The following is a 21,981-nucleotide window of genomic DNA, read 5'->3' on the forward strand; positions in this document are numbered from 1 at the left end:
TGAGAGGAATCCTCATTGGTCTGGAATTCTGGGATGAAAACGCCTCTTTCCCTTACCTGCATGTGGCACGCACCGTCGAGCTTTGCGGCCAGGGAAAAGGTGGCAGCCCTGGGCTCTCAGCTGCCAATTTTGGGGCCCCATTAACCCTAGAAAAGGCACAATCGCTTTCTGTCCTGGCACCTTTCCCAGGGAGAAATCTTCGCTGGCCTGGAATTCTGGCATGAGAAACGGCACATTCCCAGACTTGCAAGTGGCACGCGCCGTCGACATTTGCGCCCAGGGTAAAGGTGACAGCCTTGGGCTCTCAGGTGCCAAAGATGGGGCCCCATTAACCCTAGAAAAGGCACAATCGCTTTGTGTCCTGACACCTTTTCCCAGGGAGGAATCGGCTTCCGTCTGGAATTCTGGGCTGAAAAACGGCCCTTTCCCAAACCCGCACAGGGTATGGACCGTTGAGCTTTGCACCCAGGGAAAAGGTGGCAGCCTTGGGCTCTCAGGTGCCAATGATGGGGCCCAACTAGCATTACAAAATACACAATGGCTTTGTCTCCTGGTACCTTTTCCCTGGGAGGAATTTTTGTCCGTCTGGAATTCTGGGCTGAAAAACGGCACTTCCCCGGACCTGCAAGTGGAACGCACTGTCGAGCTTTGCGCCCAGGGAAAAGGTGGCAGCCTTGGGCTCTCAGGTGCCAATGACGGGGACCCATTACCCCTAGAAAATGAACAATCGCTTTCTGTCCTGGCACCTTTTCCCTGGGAGGAATCTCCATTGGTCTGGAATTCTGGGCTGAAAAGGGCTCTTTCCCTTACCCGCATGTGGCACGCACCGTCGAGCTTTGCGCCCAGGGAAAAGGTGGCAGCCCTGGGCTCTCAGCTGCCAATTTTGGGGCCCTATTAACCCTAGAAAAGGCACAATGGCTTTCTGTCCTGGCACCTTTTCCCAGGGAGAAATTATCGCTGGCCTGGAATTCTGGGATGAGAAACGGCACATTCCTGGACTTGCAAGTGGCACGCGCCGTCGACATTTGCGCCCAGGGAATAGGTGGCAGCCTTGGGCTCTCAGGTGCCAAAGATGGGGCCCCATTACCCCTAGAAAAGGCACAATGGCTTTCTGTCCTGACACCTTTTCCCAGAGAGGAATCGACTTCCGTCTGTAATTCTGCACTGAAAAACGGCCCTTTCCCGGACCCGCACAGGTTATGCACCGTCGAGCTTTGCACCCAGGGAAAAGGTGGCAGCCTTGGGCTCTCAGGTGCTAATGATGGGGCCCAATTAGCATTACAAAATACACAATGGCTTGTCTCCAGTTACCTTTTCCTTCTGAGGAATCTTCTTAGGTCACGAATTCTGGGCTGAAAAATGGCACTTTCCTGGACCCGCACGTGGAACGCTCCGTCGAGCTTTGCGCCCAGGGAAAAGGTGGCAGCCTTGGGCTGTCAGGTGTCAATTTTGGGGCCCCATTAACCCTAGAAAAGGCACAATTGCTTTCTGTCCTGGCACCTTTTCCCTGGGAGAAATCTTCATCGGCCTCGACTTCTGGGATGAGAAACAGCACTTTCCTGGACCCGCAAGTGGAACGCACCGTCGAGCTTTGTGCCCAGGCCAAAGGTGGCAGCCTTGGGGTCTCAGGTGCCAATGATGGGGCCCCATTACCCCTAGAAAAAGAACAATGGCTTTCTGTCCTGGCACCTTTTCCCTGGGAGGAATCTTCGTTGGTCTGGAATTCGGGGCTGAAAACGGCTCTTTCCCTTACCCGCATGTGGCACGCACCGTCGAGCTTTGCGCCCAGGGAAAAGGTGGCAGCCCTGGGCTCTCAGCTGCCAATTTTGGGGCCCCATTAACCCTAGAAAAGGCACAACCGCTTTCTGTCGTGGCACCTTTTCCCAGGGAGAAATCTTCGCTGGCCTGGAATTCTGGGATGAGATACGGCACATTCCCGGACTTGGAAGTGGCACGCGCCGTCGACATTTGCGCCCAGGGAAAAGGTGGCAGCCTTGGCCTCTCAGGTGCCAATGATCGTGCCCATTACCCCTAGAAAAGGCACAATGTCTTTCTGTCCTGGCACCTTTTCCCAGGGAGGAATCTTCATCGCTTTGGAATTCTGGTCTGAGAATCGGCACTTTCCTGGACCCGCAAGTGGAACACACCATCGAGCTTTGCGTCCAGGGAAAATGTGGCAGTCTTGGGCTCTCAGGTGACAATGATGGGGCCCCATTACCTTTACAAAATGCACAATGGCTTTCTGTCCTGGCACCTTTTCCCTGGGAGGAATTTTCGTCCGTCTGGAATTCTGGGCTGAAAAACGGCACTTCCCCCGACCCTTCAAGTGGAACGTACCGTCGAGCTTTGTGCCCAGGCAAAAGGTGACAGCCTTGGGCTCTTGGGTGCCAATGATGGGGCCCCATTACCCCTAGAAAAAGAACAATCGCTTTCTGTCCTGGCACCGTTTCCCTGAGAGGAATCCTCATTGGTCTGGAATTCTGGGATGAAAACGCCTCTTTCCCTTACCTGCATGTGGCACGCACCGTCGAGCTTTGCGGCCAGGGAAAAGGTGGCAGCCCTGGGCTCTCAGCTGCCAATTTTGGGGCCCCATTAACCCTAGAAAAGGCACAATCGCTTTCTGTCCTGGCACCTTTCCCAGGGAGAAATCTTCGCTGGCCTGGAATTCTGGCATGAGAAACGGCACATTCCCAGACTTGCAAGTGGCACGCGCCGTCGACATTTGCGCCCAGGGAAAAGGTGACAGCCTTGGGCTCTCAGGTGCCAAAGATGGGGCCCCATTAACCCTAGAAAAGGCACAATCGCTTTGTGTCCTGACACCTTTTCCCAGGGAGGAATCGGCTTCCGTCTGGAATTCTGGGCTGAAAAACGGCCCTTTCCCAAACCCGCACAGGGTATGGACCGTTGAGCTTTGCACCCAGGGAAAAGGTGGCAGCCTTGGGCTCTCAGGTGCCAATGATGGGGCCCAATTAGCATTACAAAATACACAATGGCTTTGTCTCCTGGTACCTTTTCCCTCTGAGGAATCTTCATAGGTCTGGAATTGTGGGCTGAAAAATGGCACTTTCCCGGACTCGTACGTGGAACGCTCCGTCGAGCTTTGCGCCCAGGGAAAAGGTGTCAGCCTTGGGCTCTGAGGTGTCAATTTTGGGGCCCCATTAACCCTAGAAAAGGCACAATTGCTTTCTGTCCTGGCACCTTTTCCCTGGGAGAAATCTTCATCGGTCTGGAATTCTGGAATGAGAAACGGCAATTTCACGGACCCTCACGTAGCACGCATGGTCGAGCTTTGTGCCCAGGGTATAGGAGGCAACCTTGGGCTCTCAGGTGCCAATGATGGAGCCCGATTAACCCTAAAAATGGAACAATAACTTTCTGTCCTGGGAGCCCCTTCCCTGTGAGGAGTCTTCATCCGTCTGGAATTGAGGGCTGAAAAACGGCACATTCCCGGACAAGAAAGTGGTACGTGCCGTTGATATTTGCGCTCACGGAAAAGGTGGCAGCCTTGAACTCTCAGGTGCCAATAATGGGGCACCATTGACCCTAGAAAAGGACAATTCAATTTCTGACCTGGCACCTTTTCCCTGGGAGGTGTTTTCATCCGTCTGGAATTCTGGGCTGAAAAATGGCACTTCCCCGGACCCGGAACTGGCACACGCCGTCGACATTTGTGCCCAGGCAAAAGGTGGTAGCCTTGGGCTCTCAGGTGCCACTGACGGGGCCCCGTTATCACTTCCTTTCTGTCCTGGCACCTTTTCCCAGGGAGGAATCTTCGTCCGTCTGGAAATCTGGGTTCAAAAATGGCACTGCCCCAAACCCGCACAAGGTACACACCGTCGAGACTTGCGCCCAGGGAAAAGGGAGCAGCCTTGGGCTCTCAGGTGCCAATGATGGTGCCCCATTACCCCTACAAAAGGCACAATGGCTTTCTGTCCTGGCACATTTTCCCTGGGAGGAATCTTCATCGGTTTGGAATTCTGGTCTGAGAATCGGCACTTTCCTGAACCCGCAAGTGGAACACACCATCGAGCTTTGCGTCCAGGGAAAATGTCGCAGCCTTGGGCTCTCAGATGCCAATGATGGGGTCCCATTACCTTTACAAAAAGCACAATGGCTTTCTGTCCTGGGAGCCTTTTCTCTGGGAGGAGTCGTCATCCGTCTGGAATCCTGGGCTGAACAAAGCACTTTCTCTGACCTGCACGTGGCTGTCACCATCTAGCTTTGTGCCCAGGGAAAACGTGGCAGCCGTGGGCTCTCAGGTGCCAACAATGGGTCCCCGTTAACACTAGATAGATAACAATCGCTTTCTGTCGTGGCACCTTTTCCCTGGGAGGAATTTTCGTCCGTTTGGAATTCTGGGCTGAAAAACGGCACTTCCCCGGACCTGCAAGTGGAACGCACCGTCGAGCTTTGTGCCCAGGCAAAAGGTGACAGCCTTGGGCTCTCGGGTGCCAATGATGGGGCCCCATTACCCCTAGAAAAAGAACAATCGCTTTCTGTCCTGGCACCTTTTCCCTGGGAGGAATCTTCATTGGTCTGGAATTCTGGGCTGAAAACCGCTCGTTCCCTTACCCGCATGTGGCACGCACCGTCGAGCTTTGCGCCCAGGGAATAGGTGGCAGCCCTGGGCTCTCAGCTGCCAATTTTGGGGCCCCATTAACCCTAGAAAAGGTACAATGGCTTTGTGTCCTGGCACATTTTCCCAGGGAGAAATCTTCGCTGGCCTGGAATTCTGGGATGAGAAACGGCACATTCCCGGACTTGCAAGTGGCACGCGCCGTTGACATTTGCGCACAGGGAAAAGGTGACAGCCTTGGGCTCTCAGATGTCAATGATGGAGCCCCATTACTCCTAGAAAAGGAGAAATCTATTCCTGTCCTGGCACCTTTTCCCAGGGAGGAATCTTCATCGGTCTGGAATTCTGGGCTGAAAAACGGCCCTTTCCCAAACCCGCACAGGGTATGCACCGTTGAGCTTTGCACCTAGGGAAAAGGTGGCAGCCTTGGGCTCTCAGGTGCCAATGATGGGGCCCAATTAGCATTACAAAATACACAATGGCTTTGTCTCCTGGAACCTTTTCCCTCCGAGGAATATTCATAGGTCTGGAATTCTGGGCTGAAAAATGGCACTTTCCTGGACCCGCAAGTGGAACGCTCCGTCGAGCTTTGCGCCCAGGGAAAAGGTGGCAGCCATGGGCTCTCGAGTGTAAATTTTGGGGCCCCATTAACCCTAGAAAAGGAACAATTGCTTTCTGTCCTTCCACCTTTTCCCTGGGAGGAATCTTCATCTGTCTGGAATTCTGGAATGAGAAACGGCAATTTTACGGACCCTCACGTAGCACGCATGGTCGAGCTTTGCGCCCAGGGTATAGGAGGACACCTTGGGCTCTCAGGTGCCAATGACGGGCCCCCATTAACACTAGAAATAGAACAATCGCTTTCTGTCCTGAGAGCCTTTTCCCTGGGAGGAGTCCTCATCCGTCTGGAATCCTGGGCTGAACAAAGCACTTTCTCTGACCTGCACGTGGCAGGCACCATCTAGCTTTGCGCCCAGGGAAAAGGTGGCAGCCTTGGGCTCTCAGGTGCCAATGATGGGGCCCCGTTAACACTAGAAAAATAACACTTGCTTTCTGTCCTGCCACTTTTTCCCAGGGAGGAATCTTCGTCCGTCTGGAAATCTGGTTTCAAAAATGGCACTGGCCCAAACCCGCACAAGGTACACACCGTCGAGCTTTTCGCCCAGGGAAAATGAGGCAGCCTTGGGCTCTCAGGTGCCAATGATGGGGCCCCATTACCCCTACAAAAGGCACAATGGCTTTCTGTCCTGGCACCTTTTCCCAGGGAGGAATCTTCATCGGTTTGGAATTCTGGTCTGAAAATCGGCACTTTCCTGGACCCGCAAGTGGAACGCACCATCGAGCTTTGCGTCCAGGGAAAAGGTGGCAGTCTTGGGCTCTCAGGTGCCAATGATGGGGCCCCATTACCTTTACTAAAAGCACAATGGCTTTCTGTCCTGGCACCTTTTCCCTGGGAGGAGTCTTCATTGGTCTGGAATTCTGGGCTGTAAAATGGCACTTTCTGGGACCAGCACGTGGCACGCACTGTCGTGCTTTGCGCCCAGGGAAAAGGAGGCAACCTCTGGCTCTCAGATGCCAATGACGGGCCCCCATTAACACTAGAAATGGAAGAATCGCTTTCTGTCCTGGGAGCCTTCTCCCTGGGAGGAGTCGTCATCCGTCTGGAATCCTGGGCTGAACAAAGCACTTTCTCTGACCTGCACGTGGCAGGCATCATCTAGCTTTGCGCCCAGGGAAAAGGTGGCAGCCTTGGGCTCTCAGGTGCCAACTATGGGTCCCCGTTAACACTAGATAAATAACAATCGCTTTCTGTCCTGGCACCTTTTCCCTGGGAGGAATTTTCGTCCATCTGGAATTCTGGGCTGAAAAACGGCACTTCCCCAGAACTGCAGGTGGAACGCACCGTCGAGCTTTGTGCCCAGGCCAAAGGTGGCAGCCTTGGGCTCTCAGGTGCCAATGATGGGGCCCCATTACCCCTAGAAAAAGAACAATGGCTTTCTGTCCTGGCACCTTTTCCCTGGGAGGAATCTTCATTGGTCTGGAATTCTAGGCTGAAAACGTCTCTTTCCCTTACCCGCATGTGGCACGCACCGTCGAGCTTTGCGGCCAGGGAAAAGGGGGCAGCCCTGGGCTCTCAGCTGCCAATTTTGGGGCCGCATAAAGCCTAGAAAAGGCACAATCGCTTTCTGTCCTGGCACCTTTTCCCAGGGAGAAATCTTCATCGGTTTGGAATTCTGGTCTGAGAATCGGCACTTTCCTGGACCCGCAAGTGGAACGCACCATTGAGCTTTGCGTCCAGGGAAAAGGTGGCAGTCTTGGGCTCTCAGGTGTCCATTTTGGGGCCCCATTAAGCCTAGAAAAGGCACAATTGCTTTCTGTCCTGGCACCTTTTCCCTGGGAGAAATCTTCATCGGCCTCGAATTCTGGGATGAGAAACAGCACATTCCTGGACTCGCAAGTGGCACGCACCGTCGAGCTTTGCGCTCAGGGAAAAGGTTGCAGCCTTCGGCTCTCAGGTGTCAATGATGGAGACCCATTAACCCTAGAAAAGGAACAATCGCTTTCTGTCCTGACACCTTTTCCCAGGGAGGAATCTTCATCGGTCTGGAATTCTGGAATGAGAAAGGGCAATTTCCCGGACCCTCACGTAGCACGCATGGTCGAGCTTTGCGCTCAGGGAAAAGGTTGCAGCCTTCGGCTCTCAGGTGTCAATGATGGGTCCCCATTACTCCTAGAAAAGGAGAAATCCATTCCTGTCCTGGCACCTTTTCCCAGGGAGGAATCTTCATCGGTCTGGAATTCTGGAATGAGAAACGGCAATTTCCCGGACCCTCACATAGAACGCATGGTCGAGCTTTGCGCCCAGGGTATAGGAGGCAACCTTGGGCTCTCAGGTGCCAATGATGGGGCCCGATTAACCCTAGAAATGGAACAATCGCTTTCTGTTCTGGGAGCCTCTTCCCTGTGAGGAGTCTTCATCCGTCTGGAATTCAGGGCTGAAAAACGGCACTTTCCCGGACAAGAAAGTGGTACGTGCCGTTGATGTTTGCGCCCACGGAAAAGGTGGCAGCCTTGAACTCTCAGGTGCCAATGATGGGGCACCATTGACCCTAGAAAAGGACCATTCGATTTCTGACCTGGCACCTTTTCCCTGGGAGATGTCTTCGTCCGTCTGGAATTCTGGGCTGAAAAATGGTACTTCCCCGGACCTGCAAGTGGCACGCGCCGTCGATATTGCGCCCAGGGTAAAGGTGGCAGCCTTGGGCTCTCAGGTGCCAGTGACGGGGCCCCGTTAACACTAGAAAAATAACACTTGCTTTCTGTCCTGGCACCTTTTCCCAGGGAGGAATCTTCGTCCGTCTGGAAATCTGGGTTCAAAAATGGCACTGCCCCAAACCCGCACAATTTACACACCATCGAGCTTTGCGCCCAGGGAAAATGAGGCAGCCTTGGGCTCTCAGATACCAATGATGGTGCCCCATTACCCCTAGAAAAGGCACAATGGCTTTCTGTCCTGGCACCTTTTCCCAGGGAGGAATCTTCATCGGTTTGGAATTCTGGTCTGAAAAACGGCACGTCCCCGGACCTGCGAGTGGAAAGCACCGTCGAGCATTGTGCCCAGGCAAAAGGTGGCAGCCTTGGGCTCTCAGGTGCCAATGATGGGGCCCCATTACTCCCAGAAAAAAAACAATCGCTTTCTGTCCTGGCACCTTTTCCCTGGGAGGAATTTTCGTCCGTCTGGAATTCTGGACTGAAAAATGGCACTTCCCCGGACCTGCGAGTGGAACGCACCGTCGAGCTTTGTGCCCAGGCAAAAGGTGGCAGTTTTGGGCTCTCAGGTTCCAATGATGGGGCCCCCTTACCCCTAGGAAAAGAACAATCGCTTTCTGTCCTGGCACCTTTTCCCTGGGAGGAATTTTTTTCTGTTTGAAATTCTGGCATGAAAAACGGCACTTCCCCGTACCTGCGAGTGGAACGCACCGTCGAGCTTTGTGCCCAGGCAAAAGGTGGCAGCCTTGGGCTCTCAGGTGCCAATGATGGGGCCCCATTACCCCTAGAAAAAGAACAATGGCTTTCTGTCCTGGCACCTTTTCCCTGGGAGGAGTCTTCATTGGTCTGGAATTCTGGGATGAAAACGTCTCTTTCCCTTACCCGCATGTGGCACGCACCGTCGAGCCTTGCGCCCAGGGAAAAGGTGGCAGCCCTGGGCTCTCAGCTGCCAATTTTGGGGCCCCATTAACCCTAGAAAAGGCACAATGGCTTTCTGTCCTGGCACCTTTTCCCAGGGAGAAATCTTCGCTGGCCTGGAATTCTGGCATGAGAAACGGCACATTCCCGGACTTGCAAGTGGCACGCGCCGTCGACATTTGCGCCCAGGGAAAAGGTGGCAGCCTTGGGCTCTCAGGTGGCAAAGATGGGGGCCCCTTACCCCTAGAAAAGGCACAATGGCTTTCTGTCCTGACAGCTTTTCCCAGAGAGGAATCGACTTCTGTCTGGAATTCTGGGCTGAAAAACGGCCCTTTCTCGGACCCGCACAGGGTATGCACCGTTGATCTTTGCACCCAGAGAAAAGGTGGCAGCCTTGGGCTCTCAGGTGCCAATTTTGGGGCCCAATTAGCATTACAAAATACACAATGACTTTGTCTCCTGGTACCTTTTCCCTCTGAGGAATCTTCATAGGTCTGGAATTGTGGGCTGAAAAATGGCACTTTCCCGGACCCGCAAGTGGAACGCTCCGCCGAGCTTTGTACCCATGGAAAAGGTGGCAGCCTTGGGCTCTCAGGTGTCAATTTTGGGGCCCCATTAACCCTAGAAAAGGCACAATTGCTTTCTGTCCTGGCATCTTTTCCCTGGGAGAAATCTTCATCGGCCTCGAATTCTGGGATGAGAAACAGCACATTCCTGGCCCTGCAAGTGGCACGCACCGTCGAGCTTTGCGCTCGGGGAAAAGGTTGCAGCCTTCGGCTCTCAGGTGTCAATGATGGAGCCCCATTACTCCTAGAAAAGGAGAAATCCATTCCTGTCCTGGCACCTTTTCCCAGGGAGGAATCTTCATCGGTCTGGAATTCTGGAATGAGAATCGGCAATTTCCCAGACCCTCACGTAGCACGCATGGTCGAGCTTTGCGCCCAGGGTATAGGAGGCAACCTTGGGCTCTCAGGTGCCAATGATGGGGCCCGATTAACCCTAGAAATGGAACAATCGCTTTCTTTCCTGGGAGCCTCTTCCCTGTGAGGAGTCTTCATCCGTCTGAAATTCAGGGCTGAAAAACGGCACTTCCCGGACAAGAAAGTGGTACGCGCCGTTGATGTTTGCGCCCACGGAAAAGGTGGCAGCCTTGAACTCTCAGGTGCCAATGATGGGGCACCATTGACCGTAGAAAAGGACAATTCGATTTCTGACCTGGCACCTTTTCCCTGGGAGGTGTCTTCGTCCGTCTGGAATTCTGGGCTGAAAAATGGTACTTCCCTGGACCCGCAAGTGGCACGCGCCGTCGACATTTGCGCCCAGACAAAAGGTGGCAGCCTTGGGCTCTCAGGTGCCAATGATGGGGCCCCGTTAACACTAGAAAAATAACACTTGCTTTCTGTCCTGGCACCTTTTCCCAGGGAGGAATCTTCGTCCGTCTGGAAATCTGGCTTCAAAAATGGCACTGGCCCAAACCCGCACAAGGTACACACCGTCGAGCTTAGCGCCCAAGGAAAAGGGGGCAGCCTTGGGCTCTCAGGTGCCAATGATGGTGCCCCATTACCCCTAGAAAAGGCACAATGGCTTTCTGTCCTGGCACCTTTTCCCGGGGAGGAATCTTCATCGGTTTGGAATTCTGGTCTGAGAATCGCCACTTTCCTGGACCCGCAAGTGGAACGCACCATCGAGCTTTGCGTCCAGGGAAAAGGTGGCAGTCTTGGGCTCTCAGGTGCCAATGATGGGGCCCCATTACATTTACAAAAAGCACAATGGCTTTCTGTCCTGGCACCTTTTCCCTGGGAGGAGTCTTCATTGGTCTGGAATTCTGGGCTGTAAAATGGCACTTTCTAGGACCAGCACGTGGCACGCACTGTCGTTCTTTGCGCCCAGGGAAAAGGAGGCAACCTCTGGCTCTCAGATGCCAATGACGGGCTCCCATTAACACTAGAAATGGAACAATCGCTTTCTGTCCTGGGAGCCTTTTCCCTGGGAGGAGTCGTCATCCGTCTGGAATCCTTGGCTGAACAAAGCACTTTCTCTGACCTGCACGTGGCAGGCACCATCTAGCTTTGCGCCCAGGCAAAAGGTGGCAGCCTTGGGCTCTCAGCTGCCAATGATGGGGCCCCGTTAACACTAGAAAAATAACACTTGCTTTCTGTCCTGGCACCTTTTCCCAGGGAGGAATCTTCGTCCGTCTGGAAATCTGGCTTCAAAAATGGCACTGCCCCAAACCCGCACAAGGTACACACCGTCGAGCTTTGCGCCCAGGGAAAAGGTGGCAGCCTTGGGCTCTCAGGTGCCAATGACGGTGCCCCATTACCCCTACAAAAGGCACAATGGCTTTCTGTCCTGGCACCTTTTCCCGGGGAGGAATCTTCATCGGTTTGGAATTCTGGTCTGAGAATCGGCACTTTCCTGGACCCGCAAGTGGAACGCACCATCGAGCTTTGCGTCCAGGGAAAAGGTGGCAGTCTTGGGCTCTCAGGTGCCAAAGATGGGGCCCCATTACCTTTACAAAAAGCACAATGGCTTTCTGTCCTGGCACCTTTTCCCTGGGAGGAGTCTTCATTGGTCTTGAATTCTGGGCTGTAAAATGGCACTTTCTGGGACCAGCACGTGGCACGCACTGTCGTGCTTTGCGCCCAGGGAAAAGGAGGCAACCTCTGGCTCTCAGATGCCAATGACGGGCCCCCATGAACACTAGAAATGGAACAAGCGCTTTCTGTCCTGGGAGCTTTCTCCCTGGGAGGAGTCGTCATCCGTCTGGAATCCTGGGCTGAACAAAGCACTTTCTCTGACCTGCACGTGGCAGGCACCATCTAGCTTTGTGCCCAGGGAAAAGGTGGCAGCCTTGGGCTCTCAGGTGCCAATGATGGGTCCCCATTAACCCTAGAAAAGGTACAATGGCTTTGTGTCCTGGCACATTTTCCCAGGGAGAAATCTTCGCTGGCCTGGAATTCTGGGATGAGAAACGGCTCTTTCCCGGACTTGCAAGTGGCACGCGCCGTTGACATTTGCGCACAGGGAAAAGGTGACAGCCTTGGGCTCTCAGATGTCAATGATGGAGCCCCATTACTCCTAGAAAAGGAGAAATCTATTCCTGTCCTGGCACCTTTTCCCAGGGAGGAATCTTCATCGGTCTGGAATTCTGGGCTGAAAAACGGCCCTTTCCCAAACCCGCACAGGGTATGTACCGTTGAGCTTTGCACCTAGGGAAAAGGTGGCAGCCTTGGGCTCTCAGGTGCCAATGATGGGGCCCAATTAGCATTACAAAATACACAATGGCTTTGTCTCCTGGTACCTTTTCCCTCTGAGGAATATTCATAGGTCTGGAATTCTGGGCTGAAAAATGGCACTTTCCTGGACCCGCAAGTGGAACGCTCCGTCGAGCTTTGCGCCCAGGGAAAAGGTGGCAGCCATGGGCTCTCGAGTGTAAATTTTGGGGCCCCATTAACCCTAGAAAAGGAACAATTGCTTTCTGTCCTTCCACCTTTTCCCAGGGAGGAATCTTCATCTGTCTGGAATTCTGGAATGAGAAACGGCAATTTTACGGACCATCACGTAGCACGCATGGTCGAGCTTTGCGCCCAGGGTATAGGAGGACACCTTGGGCTCTCAGGTGCCAATGACGGTCCCCCATTAACACTAGAAATAGAACAATCGCTTTCTGTCCTGGGAGCCTTTTCCCTGGGAGGAGTCCTCATCCGTCTGGAATCCTGGGCTGAACAAAGCACTTTCTCTGACCTGCACGTGGCAGGCACCATCTAGCTTTGCGCCCAGGGAAAAGGTGGCAGCCTTGGGCTCTCAGCTGCCAATGATGGGGCCCCGTTAACACTAGAAAAATAACACTTGCTTTCTGTCCTGCCACTTTTTCCCAGGGAGGAATCTTCGTCCGTCTGGAAATCTGGTTTCAAAAATGGCACTGCCCCAAACCCGCACAAGGTACACACCGTCGAGCTTTTCGCCCAGGGAAAATGAGGCAGCCTTGGGCTCTCAGGTGCCAATGATGGGGCCCCATTACCCCTACAAAAGGCACAATGGCTTTCTGTCCTGGCACCTTTTCCCAGGGAGGAATCTTCATCGGTTTGGAATTCTGGTCTGAGAATCGGCACTTTCCTGGACCCGCAAGTGGAACGCACCATCGAGCTTTGCGTCCAGGGAAAAGGTGGCAGTCTTGGGCTCTCAGGTGCCAATGATGGGGCCCCATTACCTTTACTAAAAGCACAATGGCTTTCTGTCCTGGCACCTTTTCCCTGGGAGGAGTCTTCATTGGTCTGGAATTCTGGGCTGTAAAATGGCACTTTCTGGGACCAGCACGTGGCACGCACTGTCGTGCTTTGCGCCCAGGGAAAAGGAGGCAACCTCTGGCTCTCAGATGCCAATGACGGGCCCCCATTAACACTAGAAATGGAAGAATCGCTTTCTGTCCTGGGAGCCTTCTCCCTGGGAGGAGTCGTCATCCGTCTGGAATCCTGGGCTGAACAAAGCACTTTCTCTGACCTGCACGTGGCAGGCATCATCTAGCTTTGCGCCCAGGGAAAAGGTGGCAGCCTTGGGCTCTCAGGTGCCAACTATGGATCCCCGTTAACACTAGATAAATAACAATCGCTTTCTGTCCTGGCACCTTTTCCCTGGGAGGAATTTTCGTCCGTCTGGAATTCTGGGCTGAAAAACGGCACTTCCCCAGAACTGCAGGTGGAACGCACCGTCGAGCTTTGTGCCCAGGCCAAAGGTGGCAGCCTTGGGCTCTCAGGTGCCAATGATGGGGCCCCATTACCCCTAGAAAAAGAACAATGGCTTTCTGTCCTGGCACCTTTTCCCTGGGAGGAATCTTCATTGGTCTGGAATTCTAGGCTGAAAACGTCTCTTTCCCTTACCCGCATGTGGCACGCACCGTCGAGCTTTGCGGCCAGGGAAAAGGGGGCAGCCCTGGGCTCTCAGCTGCCAATTTTGGGGCCGCATAAAGCCTAGAAAAGGCACAATCGCTTTCTGTCCTGGCACCTTTTCCCAGGGAGAAATCTTCATCGGTTTGGAATTCTGGTCTGAGAATCGGCACTTTCCTGGACCCGCAAGTGGAACGCACCATTGAGCTTTGCGTCCAGGGAAAAGGTGGCAGTCTTGGGCTCTCAGGTGTCCATTTTGGGGCCCCATTAAGCCTAGAAAAGGCACAATTGCTTTCTGTCCTGGCACCTTTTCCCTGGGAGAAATCTTCATCGGCCTCAAATTCTGGGATGAGAAACAGCACATTCCTGGACTCGCAAGTGGCACGCACCGTCGAGCTTTGCGCTCAGGGAAAAGGTGGCAGCCTTCGGCTCTCAGGTGTCAATGATGGAGACCCATTAACCCTAGAAAAGGAACAATCGCTTTCTGTCCTGACACCTTTTCCCAGGGAGGAATCTTCATCGGTCTGGAATTCTTGAATGAGAAAGGGCAATTTCCCGGACCCTCACGTAGCACGCATGGTCGAGCTTTGCGCTCAGGGAAAAGGTTGCAGCCTTCGGCTCTCAGGTGTCAATGATGGGTCCCCATTACTCCTAGAAAAGGAGAAATCCATTCCTGTCCTGGCACCTTTTCCCAGGGAGGAATCTTCATCGGTCTGGAATTCTGGAATGAGAAACGGCAATTTCCCGGACCCTCACATAGAACGCATGGTCGAGCTTTGCGCCCAGGGTATAGGAGGCAACCTTGGGCTCTCAGGTGCCAATGATGGGGCCCGATTAACCCTAGAAATGGAACAATCGCTTTCTGTTCTGGGAGCCTCGTCCCTGTGAGGAGTCTTCATCCGTCTGGAATTCAGGGCTGAAAAACGGCACTTTCCCGGAGAAGAAAGTGGTACGTGCCGTTGATGTTTGCGCCCACGGAAAAGGTGGCAGCCTTGAACTCTCAGGTGCCAATGATGGGGCACCATTGACCCTAGAAAAGGACCATTCAATTTCTGACCTGGCACCTTTCCCTGGGAGATGTCTTCGTCCGTCTGGAATTCTGGGCTGAAAAATGGTACTTCCCCGGACCTGCAAGTGGCACGCGCCGTCGATATTGCGCCCAGGGTAAAGGTGGCAGCCTTGGGCTCTCAGGTGCCAGTGACGGGGCCCCGTTAACACTAGAAAAATAACACTTGCTTTCTGTCCTGGCACCTTTTCCCAGGGAGGAATCTTCGTCCGTCTGGAAATCTGGGTTCAAAAATGGCACTGCCCCAAACCCGCACAATTTACACACCATCGAGCTTTGCGCCCAGGGAAAATGAGGCAGCCTTGGGCTCTCAGATACCAATGATGGTGCCCCATTACCCCTACAAAAGGCACAATGGCTTTCTGTCCTGGCACCTTTTCCCAGGGAGGAATCTTCATCGGTTTGGAATTCTGGTCTGAGAATCGGCACTTTCCTGGACCCGCAAGTGGAACGCACCATTGAGCTTTGCGTCCAGGGAAAAGGTGGCAGTCTTGGGTTCTCAGGTGCCAATGATGGGGCCCCATTACCTTTACTAAAAGCACAATGGCTTTCTGTCCTGGCACCTTTTCCCTGGGAGGAGTCTTCATTGGTCTGGAATTCTGGGCTGTAAAATGGCACTTTCTAGGACCAGCACGTGGCACGCACTGTCGAGCTTTGCACGCAGGGAAAAGGAGGCAACGTCTGGCTCTCAGATGCCAATGACGGGCCCCCATTAACACTAGAAATGGAACAATCGCTTTCTGTCCTGGGAGCCTTTTCCCTGGGAGGAGTCCTCATCTGTCTGGAATCCTGGGCTGAACAAAGCACTTTCTCTGACCTGCACGTGGCAGGCACCATCTAGCTTTGCGCCCAGGGAAAAGGTGGCAGCCTTGGGCTCTCAGGTGCCAATGATGGGTTCCCGCTAACATTAGATAAATAACAATGGCTTTCTGTCCTGGCACCATTTCCCTGGGAGGAATTTTCATCCGTCTGGAATTCTGGGCTGAAAAACGGCACGTCCCCGGACCTGCGAGTGGAAAGCACCGTCGAGCATTGTGCCCAGGCAAAAGGTGGCAGCCTTGGGCTCTCAGGTGCCAATGATGGGGCCCCATTACTCCCAGAAAAAGAACAATCGCTTTCTGTCCTGGCACCTTTTCCCTGGGAGGAATTTTCGTCCGTCTGGAATTCTGGACTGAAAAATGGCACTTCCCCGGACCTGCGAGTGGAACGCACCGTCGAGCTTTGTGCCCAGGCAAAAGGTGGCAGTTTTGGGCTCTCAGGTTCCAATGATGGGGCCCCCTTACCCCTAGGAAAAGAACAATCGCTTTCTGTCCTGGCACCTTTTCCCTGGGAGGAATTTTTTTCTGTTTGGAATTCTGGCATGAAAAACGGCACTTCCCCGTACCTGCGAGTGGAACGCACCGTCGAGCTTTGTGCCCAGGCAAAAGGTGGCAGCCTTGGGCTCTCAGGTGCCAATGATGGGGCCCCATTACCCCTAGAAAAAGAACAATGGCTTTCTGTCCTGGCACCTTTTCCCTGGGAGGAGTCTTCATTGGTCTGGAATTCTGGGATGAAAACGTCTCTTTCCCTTACCCGCATGTGGCACGCACCGTCGAGCCTTGCGCCCAGGGAAAAGGTGGCAGCCCTGGGCTCTCAGCTGCCAATTTTGGGGCCCCATTAACCCTAGAAAAGGCACAATGGCTTTCTGTCCTGGCACCTTTTCCCAGGGAGAAATCTTCGCTGGCCTGGAATTCTGGCATGAGAAACGGCACATTCCCGGACTTGCAAGTGGCACGCGCCGTCGACATTTGCGCCCAGGGAAAAGGTGGAAGCCTTGGGCTCTCAGGTGGCAAAGATGGGGGCCCCTTACCCCTAGAAAAGGCACAATGGCTTTCTGTCCTGACAGCTTTTCCCAGAGAGGAATCGACTTCTGTCTGGAATTCTGGGCTGAAAAACGGCCCTTTCTCGGACCCGCACAGGGTATGCACCGTTGATCTTTGCACCCAGAGAAAAGGTGGCAGCCTTGGGCTCTCAGGTGCCAATTTTGGGGCCCAATTAGCATTACAAAATACACAATGACTTTGTCTCCTGGTACCTTTTCCCTCTGAGGAATCTTCATAGGTCTGGAATTGTGGGCTGAAAAATGGCACTTTCCCGGACCCGCAAGTGGAACGCTCCGTCGAGCTTTGCGCCCAGGGAAAAGGTGGCAGTCTTCGGCTCTCAGGTGCCAATGATGGGTGCCCGTTAGCACTAGATAAATAACAATCGCTTTCTGTCCTGGCACCTTTTCCCTGGGAGGAATTTTTGTCCGTCTGGAATTCTGGACTGAAAAACGGCACTTCCAAGGACCTGCAAGTGGAATGCACCGTCGAGATTTGTGCCCAGGCAAAAGGTGGCAGCCTTGGGCTCTCAGGTGCCAATGATGGGGCCCCATTACCCCTAGAAAAAGAACAATCGCTTTCTGTCCTGGCACCTTTTCCCTGGGAGGAATTTTCGTTTGTCTGGAATTCTGGACTGAAGAACGGTACTTCCCCGGACCTGCGAGTGGCACGCACCGTCGAGCTTTGCGCCCAGGGAAAAGGTGGCAGCCCTGAGCTCTCAGCTGTCAATTTTTGGGCCCCATTAACCCTAGAAAAAACACAATGGCTTTCTGTCCTGGCACCTTTTCCCAGGGAGAAATCTTCGCTGGCCTGGAATTCTGGGATGAGAAACGGCACATTCCCGGACTTGCAAGTGGCACGCGCCGTCGACATTTGCGCCCAGGGAAAAGGTGGCAGCCTTGGGCTCTCAGGTGCCAAAGATGAGGTCCCATTACCCCTAGAAAAGGCGCAATGGCTTTCTGTCCTGACACCTTTTCCCAGAGAGGAATCGACTTCCGTCTGGAATTCTGGGCTGAAAAACGCCCCTTTCCCGGTCCCGCACAGGGTATGCACCGTCGAGCTTTGCACCCAGAGAAAAGGTGGCAGCCTTGGGCTCTCAGCTGCCAATGATGGGGCCCAATTAGCATTACAAAATACACAATGACTTTGTCTCCTGGTACCTTTTCCCTCTGAGGAATCTTCATAAGTCTGGAATTCTGGGCTGAAAAATGGCACTTTCCCGGACCCGCACGTGGAACGCTCCGTCGAGCTTTGCGCCCAGGGAAAAGGTGGCAGCCTTTGGCTCTCAGGTGTCAATTGTGGGGCCCCATTAACCCTAGAAAAGGCACAATTGCTTTCTGTCCTGGCACCTTTTCCCTGGGAGAAATCTTCATCGGCCTCGAATTCTGGGATGAGAAAAAGCACATTCCTGGACTCGCAAGTGGCACGCACCGTCGAGCTTTGCGCTCAGGGAAAAGGTTGCAGCCTTGGGCTCTCAGGTGTCAATGATGGAGCCCCATTAACCCTAGAAAAGGAACAATCGCTTTCTGTCCTGGCACCTTTTCCCTGGGAGGAATCTTCGTCCGTCTGGACATCTGGGATGAAAAACTGCACTGGCCCAAACCCGCACAAGGTACACACTGTTGAGCTTTGCGCCCAGGGAAAATGGGGCAGCCTTGGGCTCTCAGGTGCCAATGATGGTGCCCCATTACCCCTAGAAAAGGCACAATGGCTTTCTGTCCTGGCACCTTTTCCCGGGGAGGAATCTTCAGCGGTTTGGAATTTAGGTTTGAGAATCGGCACTTTCCTGGACCCGCAAGTGGAACGCACCATCGAGCTTTGCGCCCAGGGAAAAGGTGGCAGTCTTCGGCTCTCAGGTGCCAATGATGGGGCCCCATTACCTTTACAAAAAGCGCAATGGCTTTCTGTCTTGGCACCTTTTCCCTGGGAGGAGTCTTCATTGGTCTGGAATTCTGGGCTGTAAAATGGCACTTTCTGGGACCAGCACGTGGCACGTGCTTTGCGCCCAGGGAAAAGGAGGCAACCTCTGGCTCTAAGATGCCAATGACGGGCCCCCATGAACACTAGAAATGGAACAATCGCTTTCTGTCCTGGGAGCTTTTTCCCTGGGAGGAGTCATCATCCGTCTGGAATCCTGGGGTGAACAAAGCACTTTCTCTGACCTGCACGTGGTAGGCACCATCTAGCTTTGCAACCACGGAAAAGGTGGCAGCCTTGGGCTCTCAGGTGCCAACAATGGGTCCTCGTTAACACTAGATAAATAACAATCGCTTTCTGTCCTGGCACCTTTTCCCTGGGAGGAATTTTCGTCTGTCTGCAATTCTGGTCTGAAAAACGGCACTTCCCCGTACCTGCGATTGGAACGCACCGTCGAGCGTTGTTCCCAGGCAAAAGGTGGCAGCCTTGGGCTCTCAGGTGCCAATGATGGGGCCCCATTACCCCTAGAAAAAGAACAATCGCTTTCTGTCCTGGCACATTTTCCCAGGGAAGAGTCTTCATTGGTCTGGAATTCTGGGCTGAAAACTGCTCTTTCCCTTACCCGCACGTGGCACGCACCGTCGAGCTTTGCGCCCAGGGAAAAGGTGGCAGCCCTGGGCTCTCAGCTGCCAAAGATGGAGCCCCCTTACCCCTAGAAAAGGCACAATGGCTTTCTGTCCTGACACCTTTTCCCAGAGGGGAATTGACTTCCGTCTGGAATTCTGGGCTGAAAAACGGCCCTTTATCGGACCCGCACAGGGTATGCACCGTCGAGCTTTGCGTCCAGGGAAAAGGTGGCAGCCTTGGGCTCTCAGGTGCCAATGATGGGGCCCAATTAACATTACAAAATACACAATGACTTTGTCTCGTGGTACCTTTTCCCTCTGAGGAATCTTCATAGGTCTGGAATTCTGGGCTGAAAAATGGCACTTTCCCGGACCCGCACGTGGAACGCTCCGTCGAACTTTGCGTCCAGGGAAAAGGTGGCAGCCTTGGGCTCTCAGGTGTCAATTTTGGGGCCCCATTAACCCTAGAAAAGGCACAATTGCTTTCTGTCCTGGCACCTTTTCCCTGGGAGAAATCTTCATCGGCCTCGAATTCTGGGATGAGAAACGGCAATTTCCCGGACCCTCACGTAGTACGCATGGTCGAGCTTTGCACCCAGGGTATAGGAGGCAACCTTGAGCTCTCAGGTGCCAATGATTGGGCCCGATTAACCCTAGAAATGGAACAATTGCTTTCTGTCCTGGGAGCCTCTTTCCTGTCAGGAGTCTTCATCCGTCTGGAATTGAGGGCTGGAAAACGGCACTTTCCCGGACAAGAAAGTGGTACGTGCCGTTGATGTTTGCACCCACGGAAAAGGTGGCAGCCTTGAACTCTCAGGTGCCAATGATGGGGCAACATTGACACTAGAAAAGGACAATTCGATTTCTGACCTGGCACCTTTTCCCTGGGAGGTGTCTTCGTCCGTCTGGAATTCTGGGCTGAAAAATGGTACTTCCCCGGACCCGCAAGTGGCACGCGCCGTCGATATTGCGCCCAGGGAAAAGGTGGCAGCCTTGGGCTCTCAGGTGCCAATGATGGGGCCCCATTACCCCTAGAAAAATAACAATCGCTTTCTGTCCTGGCACCTTTTCCCTGGGAGGAATCTTCGTCCGTCTGGACATCTGGGTTCAAAAATGGCACTGCCCCAAACCCGCACAAGGTACACACCGTCGAGCTTTGCGCCCAGGGAAAAGGGGACAGCCTTGGGCTCTCAGGTGCCAATGATGGTGCCCCATTACCCCTACAAAAGGCACAATGGTTTTCTGTCCTGGCACCTTTTCCCAGGGAGGAATCTTCATCGGTTTGGAATTCTGGTCTGAGAATCGGCACTTTCCTGGACCCGCAAGTGGAACGCACCATCGAGCTTTGCGGCCAGGGAAAAGGTGGCAGTCTTGGGCTCTCAGGTGCCAATGATTGGGAACCATTACCTTTACAAAAAGCACAATGGCTTTCTGTCCTGGCACCTTTTCCCTGGGAGGAGTCTTCATTGGTCTTGAATTCTGGACTGTAAAATGGCACTTTCTGGGACCAGCACGTGGCACGCACTGTCGTGCTTTGCGCCCAGGGAAAAGGAGGCAACCTCTGGCTCTCAGATGCCAAGGACGGGCCCCCATTAACACTAGAAATGGAACAATCGCTTTCTGTCCTGGGAGTCTTTTCCCTGGGAGGAGTTGTCATCCGTCTGGAATCCTGGGCTGAACAAAGCACTTTCTCTGACCTGCACGTGGCAGGCACCATCTAGCTTTGCGCCCAGGGAAAAGGTGGCAGCCTTGGGCTCTCAGGTGCCAACAATGGGTCCTCGTTAACACTAGATAAATAACAATCGCTTTCTGTACTGGCACCTTTTCCCTGGGAGGAATTTTCGTCTATCTGGAATTCTGGACTGAAAAATGGCACTTCCCCGGACCTGCAAGTGTAACGCACCGTCGAGATTTGTGCCCAGGCAAAAGGTGGCAGCCTTGGGGTCTCAGGTGCCAATGATGGGGCCCCATTACCCCTAGAAAAAGAACAATCGCTTTCTGTCCTGGCACCTTTTCCCTGGGAGGAGTCTTCGTTGGTCTGGAATTCTGGGCTGAAAACTGCTCTTTCCCTTACCCGCATGTGGCACGCACCGTCGAGCCTTGCGTCCAGGGAAAAGGTGGCAGCCCTGGGCTCTCAGCTGCCAATTTTGGGGCCCCATTAACCCTAGAAAAGGCGCAATGGCTTTCTGTCCTGGCACCTTTTCCCAGGGAGAAATCTTCGCTGGCCTGGAATTCTGGGATGAGAAACGGCACATTCCCGGACTTGCAAGTGGCACGCGCCGTCGACATTTGCGCCCAGGGAAAAGGTGGCAGCCTTGGGCTCTCAGGTGCCAATGATGGGGCCCCATTACCCCTAGGAAAGGCACAATGGCTTTCTGTCCTGACACCTTTTCCCAGAGGGGAATCGACTTCCATCTGGAATTCTGGGCTGAATAATGGCACTTTCCCGGACCCGCACAGGGTATGCACCGTCGAGCTTTGCGTCCAGGGAAAAGGTGGCAGCCTTGGGCTCTCAGGTGCCAATGATGGGGCCCAATTAGCATTACAAAATACACAATGGCTTTGTCTCCTGGTACCTTTTCCCTCTGAGGAATCTTCATAGGTCTGGAATTGTGGGCTGAAAAATGGCACTTTCCCGGACCCGCACGTGGAACGCTCCGTCGAGCTTTGCGCCCAGGGAAAAGCTGGCAGCCTTGGGCTCTCAGGTGTCAATTTTGGGGCCCCATTAGCCCTAGAAAAGGCACAATTGCTTTCTGTCCTGGCACCTTTTTCCTGGGAGAAATCTTCATCGGCCTCGAATTCTGGGATGAGAAACAGCACAATCCTGGACCCGCAAGTGGCACGCACCGTCGAGTTTTGCGCTCAG

The sequence above is a fragment of the Pithys albifrons genome, chromosome 34 (assembly GCF_047495875.1).
Source record: "Pithys albifrons albifrons isolate INPA30051 chromosome 34, PitAlb_v1, whole genome shotgun sequence".
Lineage (NCBI taxonomy): Eukaryota > Metazoa > Chordata > Aves > Passeriformes > Thamnophilidae > Pithys > Pithys albifrons.